We start from the raw sequence: 10,252 nt of genomic DNA on the forward strand, positions 1-10,252 counted from the left end.
GCATGGGTTTTCATTTCCAAGATTAGGCTGCAAAGCAGACTCTGTTTTCTATCCTGAATGCTCTCTCTTATTTTCTCTTGGATTTGCTCACCCTCAGGTAAGCTGCTGTCATGTTAGGGAGCAGCTCTGTAGAGAGAATCATATGTCAAAGACCTGAGCCATATCAACAACCGTATGAAAGACTGTAAGTGGATTGACATCCCTCCTCACCTCCCCTGCCCCCGCCCCCACCCCCACCACCAATGCCAACCTTGTGTCTTTAGATGTGACCAAAGCCCAAGCCAGCCAAGAGTTTGACTATAATTTCAGCATAGACTTGGAGACAGGAGCACTTGACTAAATCACATTCTGACTCCTGTCCCCCAGAAACTGTTAGAAAATGGATATTTCATTACATTTGGAGTAATTTCTTACCCAGTAATAAATAATACACTCTCCTATCTCATCACCTTTTGTGTACTGTGTCCCAGGCATAGGGCCTTAGCTTCCCAAATGTCCCATATTTTCCTTCATGTCTGGATCTTCCAAATAGTGCCACTTGGATAAAAATGCTCTTTCCTTTCATAATAATTATAATTAACTGCAGCTCTTTACTAAGGTCTAAACTGGTAAATACATGCCCCTTCCAATATGTTGTCATGACTTTTTATGCATTTTTTCAAAGGAATCTACCACAGTTGGGAAATATAGTGTTTTATGATTACTTAACAAATGCCTGAAGTTCCCATTAAATTGTAAGCTTCATGAGGGCAATTTATCTTTTTTTTCATTCTAGCATCCAACTGGCACCTAACACAGTTTTTGATCAGTATATATTTCTTCAATAAACATATGATTATATTAGAAGCATAATAACTATGAGATAAGTGGTACAAAATTTTCACAGTTTACATGTGCTTTACCTGGAAAATTCTAGTAATGCAATAAAAAAATTAAAAAGAAGAAATCTGTTAAATTGTCTGTAGATCTAGTTATATGCCCAAAATAATATTTTTCATAATGAAAACCTATATTCAGATACAGAATATAATAGAAGAAAACAATCTGTTGCAATAGAGCAAAAGCTACTTATAATCCTCTCAAGTGGGAACCTGAATAGCTCAGTCAGTAGAGCATCAGACTTTTAATCTGAGGGTTCATGGTTCAAGCCCCTGTTCAGATGGTATAATAGTAGCTTTAAAAAATAAAGATATTTATAGAACTTAAATTGTTGAAATAGTGAAGCATTATTAGGAGTATTTAAAGAAAAGTTGAATAAATGGATGTAAATATAAACATCTTGTTCTTTCATAGGAAGATTCTGTATTATAAAGTATCTTTCTGTTAGTAATATGACATAAGATATGATATATAAATTATACAAAATATATATGTTTTAAATTTTTATTATTAAAATTAATTATGCCTTTGAATAGAACTGTTAGGCAAGAAGAGTTATCTGTGAGAGAGGGCTATAGTGTCAGAGAACTTTCCCTTGGTACCTACCTGACAGTAGGCCAGATAGCTTTCCTTTTCTTAAACTAAATTCTTTACCAGATATATAGATTGAATTAGTAGAAACTCTCTTTGAGATTTGTTATAAAAATTAGGAAAAATCATAAATGTAAAGTTTATACCATATCACCTGACGACTATAACGCAATTAATTTGTGTTTACTCTTGTTATTATTACTGTTACTGTTATATGTTAATATTGTAATAGTGCTGCTGTAGCATTACAATTCTTATTGTCTATTTCTGTTGTGCCTTTACATTGAGCGGTAACATGAAGACTTCCTGTCTTTGAGCAGCGTCCCTCATCAGGATCACCTGGAGATTCTTGTTAAGAATTTAGTTTCTTGGGCACCACATTAACATAGTTGGGAATGGGGACCTGGAAATGCAATTTGTTTAAGACACTTGATTTTTCATTCATACTCAAGTTATAAGTCGTAAAAGTTACATCATTAGTTAATGAATTAAAGTTATATTCTTGATGGGATTGCTAACCTTCACTCAATTTAAATTCTAGGAAATATCTAATTTCAATTTATTTGAAACCAAATTACCTTTCTTATTTACTAATCAAATCTACATTTACTTTATTATTGTATTATTTCTTACTTAATTTTTTTAAAAGCACTTTAAGATGAATTCATTAATCATACCCTTCATTTTAGCTAGTGGAAAACTAGATTCCAGAAAACTGGTACATAATTATATTAAAATTAATCATAATAAAGTTAAAATAATCACATTTAAGAATGTGTAATTCTTCCTAATAGGGATTTGATTTCAACTGCTATTTACATAATTCCAAATATAATTCAGAGAATTGTAATCATATGTATGAAATTAAACACTGACTGCAGTTAATTAATAGTTTCTTCTGTTCTCTTATCTCTGGTAATATCTATGTAAAAGAAATGTGGAATTTTGGGGTCCAAGATGGCTGATTTAAAACATATGCTAACCTCCTTCTAAACTCACATTGAAATTACAAAATCACCACAAAGTAAAGGAAATAAATCAATTAAAGCCTTGGTGGGGGGGGGGTCCTAAGAATCCAAGAGTTTCTCTTGTAAGAATAAACTATTGAGGTATTTCTAGACAATACAAAGCCAACAAAATTAGATTGCCTGCAGAAGACAAATCTAATCTGAAATTTCTACAATATGTGCAAAACCAAGAAACTTCAAAATAGTGAAATTTCAAAGCATAATTTCCCAAATGCGTCTGACCAAGCAACATGACCTGGAAACTGGAATAGGATGCCTTATACATAATCAAACAAGACAAGACATTTTAGATGATATGACCAAACCTTGGATTTAGAGGTATGGAGGAAAGAATTATCAAGGAGACTATGCCAAATGTTTTTGCCATGTTATAATAGAAGATATGAATAGTGATATTTTTGTTGTTTCTTTTACCTGGGATAAATACATAAATATGTGTTTATGTTGCTGCTAAAGTTGTTTTAAATTTTAGATTATGGTCATTTAAATTAGATGTATAATTAACTAAACTAGTATTCATAAACATAAAACAATTTATAGAATAATTGAGAAGATATTACAGAGCATACCCACATATGGTCCCACATACTAACACAGTTTTTTCTATTATTATTATTTCAATATGTGCCATGTATTTGTTAGAATAAATGAACCAATATTGTTACATTATCATTAACTGAAGTCCTCAGTTGACATTAAAGCTTACTCTTTGTATTGACAAATACATAATATCATATAACTACCAACACAATATCATGCAGAATATTTCAGAGCCCTAAAAATTCTCTGTGCTTCACCTATTTATCCCTCTCCCTCTTTCCCTGAATCCCTGGCAAAAATCTCTTTTTATTGTCACTATATTGCCATTTCCAAAATTCAAAAGTTTTAAAAATAATGTGATCCTCAGAGATAGAGCTGGATATTTTAAGCTACATTAAAGGAAGATTTTCAATATTAATTTCAGTAAAAATAGAATTTGTGGTCAAAATTATTTAAAAAATATATTTGTTTTATGTTGATAAAATTATAATAAACAAGATATATAAGACCATCACAAATGTGTAAGTCTTGAATAATATAAGAAATAATTGTATGAAGGAAATACTCTAAAAGAATGGGAAAAAAATAGAAAATAAACGATTTAAAATTTGAAAACAATTTTGTTCAAGCATAGCAAGGCAAGCAAACAACTAATAGAAAAAAATGATGAAGGTGTTTAAAATAATAAAAACTGGTTTTATTAGGTGTTGAAAATTATCCACCAATATCTATTCTATATTTTAATCTATATGTGTCCAATGTATGAATAACATTAAATCTATTCAAAGAACCACAATTACTTACACATATAAATTAAGGTCACTAAGAAATATCTCACTGAACTTAAATAAATGGAAATCATACAGATTATGAGGCAAAGAATACGTGAGATTTTAAAAACATTTCCTATAAGGAAATCCATGTCTGAAGAAATAACTAAGAACTGAGAAATAAATGAGGTAAGTATTTAAGCAAGAAGATAAAAAAGGAGTATCTTTTGCTAGTTTGGAATCTTAATCATTTATTATTATGCATTGTCTATCAAGATTTAAATACTACATTTTATCAAACACAAATCTTCACAGAACACCAAAATAATATATACAATATATATGCAATACATTATATTCAATACAGCATTATTGAACATACAAGAAAAAGTATGTGCAAGAATAATATACACAATATGTGTTCAATATAACATTACTACTGACAAGAACATATGTATTTGGGCATTAATATCCAAACTAGGAGATTTATGCATAAATCATTTTAAAAACAAAAAAAGAATCATAACTTACAAAGAATGTTATATAAATATATTTTTTAAAAGAATATTGTTATAGAAATATGGAATAGTATGACACAGAAGATTTTTTTTAAAGTAAATAAATTATAATCTGTTTATTGGGATGGGTGGATAAATAAAAAGGAATTTGCAAAATGTGCATTGCAAAGTAAGATTCATTACATCGAGCTACTTAGTTATCAACTCATTTATCTTTTCATTATTTACAAACCTAAACACAGTGTATTTTTTCTAAAAATATTCTGTATGAGAAGAAAAAATGAAAAGGATTTAACACAAATAATAATGGGAGAATAAAACCATAAAAAGGAAGAATCAATCACTCAGCCAAAAGGCATATTCACTAAAAAGATTACCAAATTATACTGATCAATAACAAATTCCATCAACTGAAAAAAAAATAACATAAACACATAATATTATTTTTTAAAAAGAGGTTAAAATTCAAAAGAAATTATAATATATAATATTCAAACTTGTATCAAAAATCGTTATGTAAACAAAAAATTTAGATCATTTCAAGTAGGAATATACATTATTGAAATTGGTTCCAGAACAAAAACAATTTAAATATACTGCTAGTGGTAAAAATTTATACATAATCAACAATATACCTCCAAAAAAGGCAGGTGAAAAGGGTCCTACTGGTTAATTATAAAAAATCTTCAAAGATTATAGGTTTAAACATTTTAGAATGCAGAAAATAGAACAGACAGTTGCTTTGTTCTTTGACTTGTTGTAGAGCATAGAAGTAAATGAATATTGTAACATTCATTCTTTACTTCCTGCATAGGCCTTAAAAGACCAAAAAATTATAACAGAAATAAATGAATGTCATAGATAAAATTCACTTAATACTTTATGAAGTTGAAGACAGAAGTATATTTTTAAACATACCACTACTGTGTGTTTTAATTCAGAATATATCAATAGCAAAAACGTATTGTTATGGATTGAATTGTGCTCCTCCAAAATTTATATGTTGAAGCCCTAACCCCCAGTACCTTAAAATGTGACTGCAGTTGGATTAGGGCCTTCAAAGAGGTGATAAAGTTAAAATGAGGTCCTAAGGGTAGGCCCCAAAGCAAACTGAGTTCTGTCCTTATTAAAAGAGCAGATAAGGACACATACAATGAGACACAGGGATACATTCAGAGAGAAAAGGCTATGTGAGGTCACAGTGGGAAGGTGAGAAGGCAGGGGAGAAACCAAATGTGCAAAAACATTGATCTTGAACTTCCAGGCTAAAGAGCTGTGAGGAAATAAATTCCTGTTGTTGAAACTACCCGTTCAGTCATGTTTTGGTATGGCAGCCTTAGAAAACTGTAAAGAAGTATGATAGTTTTATGGCTTAGCTTGGCTAGGCTGTAGTCCTCAGTTGTTTAATCAAATACTAGTCTGTGAAGGCATTTATAGATGTGATTAATGTACGTGATCAGTTTACCTTAAAGAAAGGGCATTATCCCAGACAATCTGGGTTTACCAGTTTCAACTAGAAAGGCCTTAAGATCCAAACTGAGCTTTTCTTGGAAGGAAAAATAAATTGTGTGTACTGCAGCTTTAGTTCATGTCTCAGAGTTCCAGCCTGTCTTTCCTGGCAGGCTGTTGTGTGTGTGGATTTTGGATTTGCCTAGCCCCCTACTCTCACATAAGCTGATTATTTGCGACTGGTGTCTCCCCCCATATATATATGTTCTACTGTATATATGTGTGTGTGTGTGTGTGTGTGTATATGTATATATATACATTTATACACAAACTGGCGTATCTACTTTGAAAAACTGGTAGAATCTTCTAATGTACAACTATTTTTGATTCAGCAATTTTACTCCTAAATATGAATGTGTGTGTGTGTGTGTGTGTGTGTGTGTTGTATCTCCTTTTGGTTCTGTTTCTTTAGTGGAACCCTAATACATATTTTAAATGTGGAATATTTTCCTTATTTCTTGGGGCTGCTGTAACAAATTGCCTCAAACTTTGTGGCTTAAAACAACCATAATTTATTTCGTTTATTCTTTCAGAGTTCTGGATGCCAGAAGTTGGAAGTCAGTACACCAAACTGTCATCACCACTGTGGGGGCAGGGCCACACTCACACCTGAGTCTCTAGAGAATCCCTTCCTTGACTCTTCTGGTTTCTGGTGGCTGTAGGCGTTCCCTAGCGTGTGGCCCCACAACTCCAGTCTTCAAGGCCAGCAACCTTAGATCTCTCTGCTCTGTCTTCACATCTTCCTTCTCCTGTATGTGTATAAAACCTCCCTCTGTGCCCCTCACATTGAGGATGCATAAAAACATCTAGGGCAAAGGAAGATAATCTAAAATAATCTCTCATCTCAAAATACTTAATCACATACACAAACATCCTTGTTTTTTGCAATATAAAGTAAACATCCACAGGTTCCAGAGATTAGGATTAAGACCTGGATATCTCTTAGGGAGCCAATTTCCATCCAACTGAAATGCAATTACAATATTATTAATAATAGATATATAGAAAAATAATACTTAAATTTTAACTGGTAGTTGGATGTAGGGCCTTCATTCACCAGAATAGGAAAGTAATTTGATGTAAACATCTAATATTTACACTCAAAACATTTCTAATTAAGATAAGAAAGGATTGGACAGAAGGTTCCTTCAGTTGAGAAAGTGTATTTATGAAAACCACAGACATCATTTTGCATGCGTGCACTGTGAAGATAGATAATGTAAATGAATGCATTTTTATGAATCAGTGCAGAGATAATAGATGTTGAAGCTCTGATTCTAATAGACTTTCAACAATGTCAAAATGTATCATTATTATGAAAGTATGACAAATCAACAGAATAGAAGGAAAGTTGTTGATTATTAATAATAATCTTTTATTTCTCAGAAATAGTTATTAAGGTGAACAAAACTCAAAGTTCTTAGAGATAAATACTGGAAAACTAGAGCAAATATTGTTTTACATACTTTAAAAGTCTAGGGCTGGGCGCAGTGGCTCACGCCTGTAATCCTAGCACTCTGGGAGGCCGAGGTGGGCTGATCGTTTGAGCTCAGGAGTTCAAGACCAGCCTGAGCAAGAGCGAGACCCCATCTCTACTAAAAATAGAAAGAAATTATATGGACAGCTAAAAAAATATATATAGAACAAAAATTAGCCAGGCATGGTGGCGCATGCCTGTAGTCCCAGCTACTCGGGAGGCTGAGGCAGTAGGATCATTTAAGCCCAGGAGTTTGAGGTTGCTGTGAGCTAGGCTGAAGCCAGGGCACTCACTCTAGCCTGGGCAACAGAGTGAGACTCTGTCTCAAAAAAAAAAAAAAAAAAAATTCTATAATTACCCTGAATCAGACCTGAGGAAATGGGGTTCGCTGGCTATGGAATAGAATTCCATGTATAATGGTAAAATAAATACATAAATAAATAAATAAATTGTCATTTTTTTTCCAAATATCAGACTAAGCTTTCATGCTGTTCATTAATCTGATTGAACTAGCACCTGATCCACAGAGAAATAGTCTCAATCTCATTAACTCGAGGCAGCTGCCATTCCAAAGAAAATAAGCTGAGAGGAAGAAAATATTCTATTTATAGAATATCCATCAGAAACTCTGTGGCTTGAGCACGTACAAAAATACACGTATTACATTTAACTGGAATGGGGCAAAGTGAATCAGTTTCCCTGTTCTGAAATGCTAAAGGGCAGACATTTCATTTTATTTCTTCCTGGCTTCTCTACATTAAAAAATGATTCCGTATTTGACAGGCTGCCGCTGTAGATGGCCTTGTTACAGTGCACGAGCATTCTGGTGAATGACTTTGATTACTCCAGGTCCTGGTGCTGTGAAAATCAGGTGGAAAAATATAAGAATAGTTTCTTTTTAGTAAAAAGAAGAATGCCGGGAACTTGTTCTCATGAAATGACAAAAATCCGTTCGTATGGAAGTGAGAAGAAAAGGTTTAAACATCCTTATTTTTTATGAGGTAAAGGTTTTTACAAGTAACTGACAATCTTGTTTCTCAGATGTAAAGCAAACTGTGTCACTTTTTTTTTCTTTCTTTATTGTTCTCTTTTTTGCTTAAATTAACCTGTAATTTTATGTAAAGTATATAATTTATTTTTAATTCTTTGGAATTGAGTCTTATTTAGAAATGACAATAGGTCTTTACAAAGCCTTTTAAATATGGTTATGATTTATAGAACTCTGATGTATCAAGTTTATTGATTTGTGTATGTTGAATCATCCTCATATCCATGCATGAATTGATCATGGTGAATATTCTTTGTATGTCTTGTTGAATGTTGTTTGTTGGTATTTGCATGCATATTCACCAAGGATATTGGCCTGTAGTTCTCTTTTGTTTGCTGTGCCTTCATCTGGTTTTGGTGACAAGGTAATACCGTCCTCTTAGATGTAAGTCCTGAAACTATGAAACTAATAGAATAAAATATAGGGGAAATGCTTCATGAAATTGGACTGGGTAAAGATTTTTCAGATAAGACCTCAAAAGCATTGGCAGCAAAAGCAAAAATAGACAAATGGAATTACATCAAACTGAAAATATTCTACATAGCAAAGGAAATAATCAATAGTGACCAGACAGCCTACAGAATGGGAAAAACATTTGCAAACTATGCATCTGATAAGGGGCTAATATCTGGAATAAATAAGAAATTTTAAAAACTCAGTAAAAAAAAACCCCAAATAATCCAATTAAAAATGTGCAAAAGACCTGAATAGACAATTCTCAAAAGAGTACATACAAAGGCCACTAGGTATGTGAAAAATGTTCAACATCACTAACCATGAGGGAAACACAATCAAAACTACAGTGAGATATCACATCATCCTGGTAAGAATGACTGTTACCAAAAATACAAAAAATAAGACATGCTGAAGAGGATGTGGAGAAAGGGAAAATCTTATACATTGTTGGTGGGAATGTAAAACAGTATATGGAAGACAGTATGAATGTTCTTCAAAAAATTACAAATAGAAACACTCTGTGAGCCAGCAATCCTATTACTGAATATGTATCCAAAGGAAATGAAATCAGTATGTTGAAGAGACATCTGCACTCCCATGTTTATTGCAGCATTATTCACAATAGCCAAGATATGGAATCAACCTAAGTGTCCAACAACAGATAAATGGTTTAGAAAATGTAATACATACACACATACATACACACACAAACACACACACGCACACACAATGGAATACTATTCAGTCATAAAATATAAAATCTTGTGGCAACATGGATGAATCCAGAGGACATTATGTCCAATAAAATAATCCAGGCACAGAAAGATAAGTACCGAATGATTTCACTCATATGTTGTATGTGAAACTTTTATTTCATAAAAGAAGAGAGTGCAGTAGTGGTTACCAAAAGCTGGGAATGATGAGGGGGAGAGAGAGAAGTTGGTCAACAGGCACTTTGTCACAGTTAGGCAGGAAGAATAAGTGCTAGTGTTCTATTACCCAATAGGATAACCATAGCTAATAATAATGTGTTGTATATTTCAAGATAGCTAGAACAGAAGATTTTGAATTTTATCACTATAAATAAATGCTAAATGTTTAAACCAATAGATATGCTAATTACTTCAATTTGATCATTATACAATGTACACATGCATTGAAACACGACACTGTTCCCCATCAATATGTACAATTATTATGTATCAATTATAAATAAGTTTTTAAAAAGATATGTGTAAGGATTAACAAAGTCAGGCTGAATACAATCTTTGCTATTAACAGAGGTGATAATTACTATGGGACTTAAGGTGGAGAGATAATAATTCATATCCAAGGATTTAGTTAGGCTTCAGAATGAAAGACGGAACATCTGAAATTAAATTTGAGAGGACAATATCAGCAGGAAGATTTTGGGGTAAAGTAAGTTGATAAGTAGT

The 10,252-nt window shown here is 32.3% G+C and overlaps 1 non-coding gene across 1 annotated transcript; it reads left to right on the plus strand.

The window, feature by feature from the left end:
* Nucleotides 1–1,089: 1,089 nt before the first annotated feature.
* TRNAK-UUU (transfer RNA lysine (anticodon UUU)) lies at nt 1,090–1,162 on the plus strand. Its single transcript has one exon. It is a non-coding gene; the product is annotated as a tRNA-Lys (tRNA).
* The last annotated feature ends 9,090 nt before the right edge of the window (nt 1,163–10,252 follow it).

This window comes from Eulemur rufifrons, chromosome 17, assembly GCF_041146395.1.
Source record: "Eulemur rufifrons isolate Redbay chromosome 17, OSU_ERuf_1, whole genome shotgun sequence".
In the NCBI taxonomy this organism is placed as follows: Eukaryota; Metazoa; Chordata; class Mammalia; order Primates; family Lemuridae; genus Eulemur; species Eulemur rufifrons.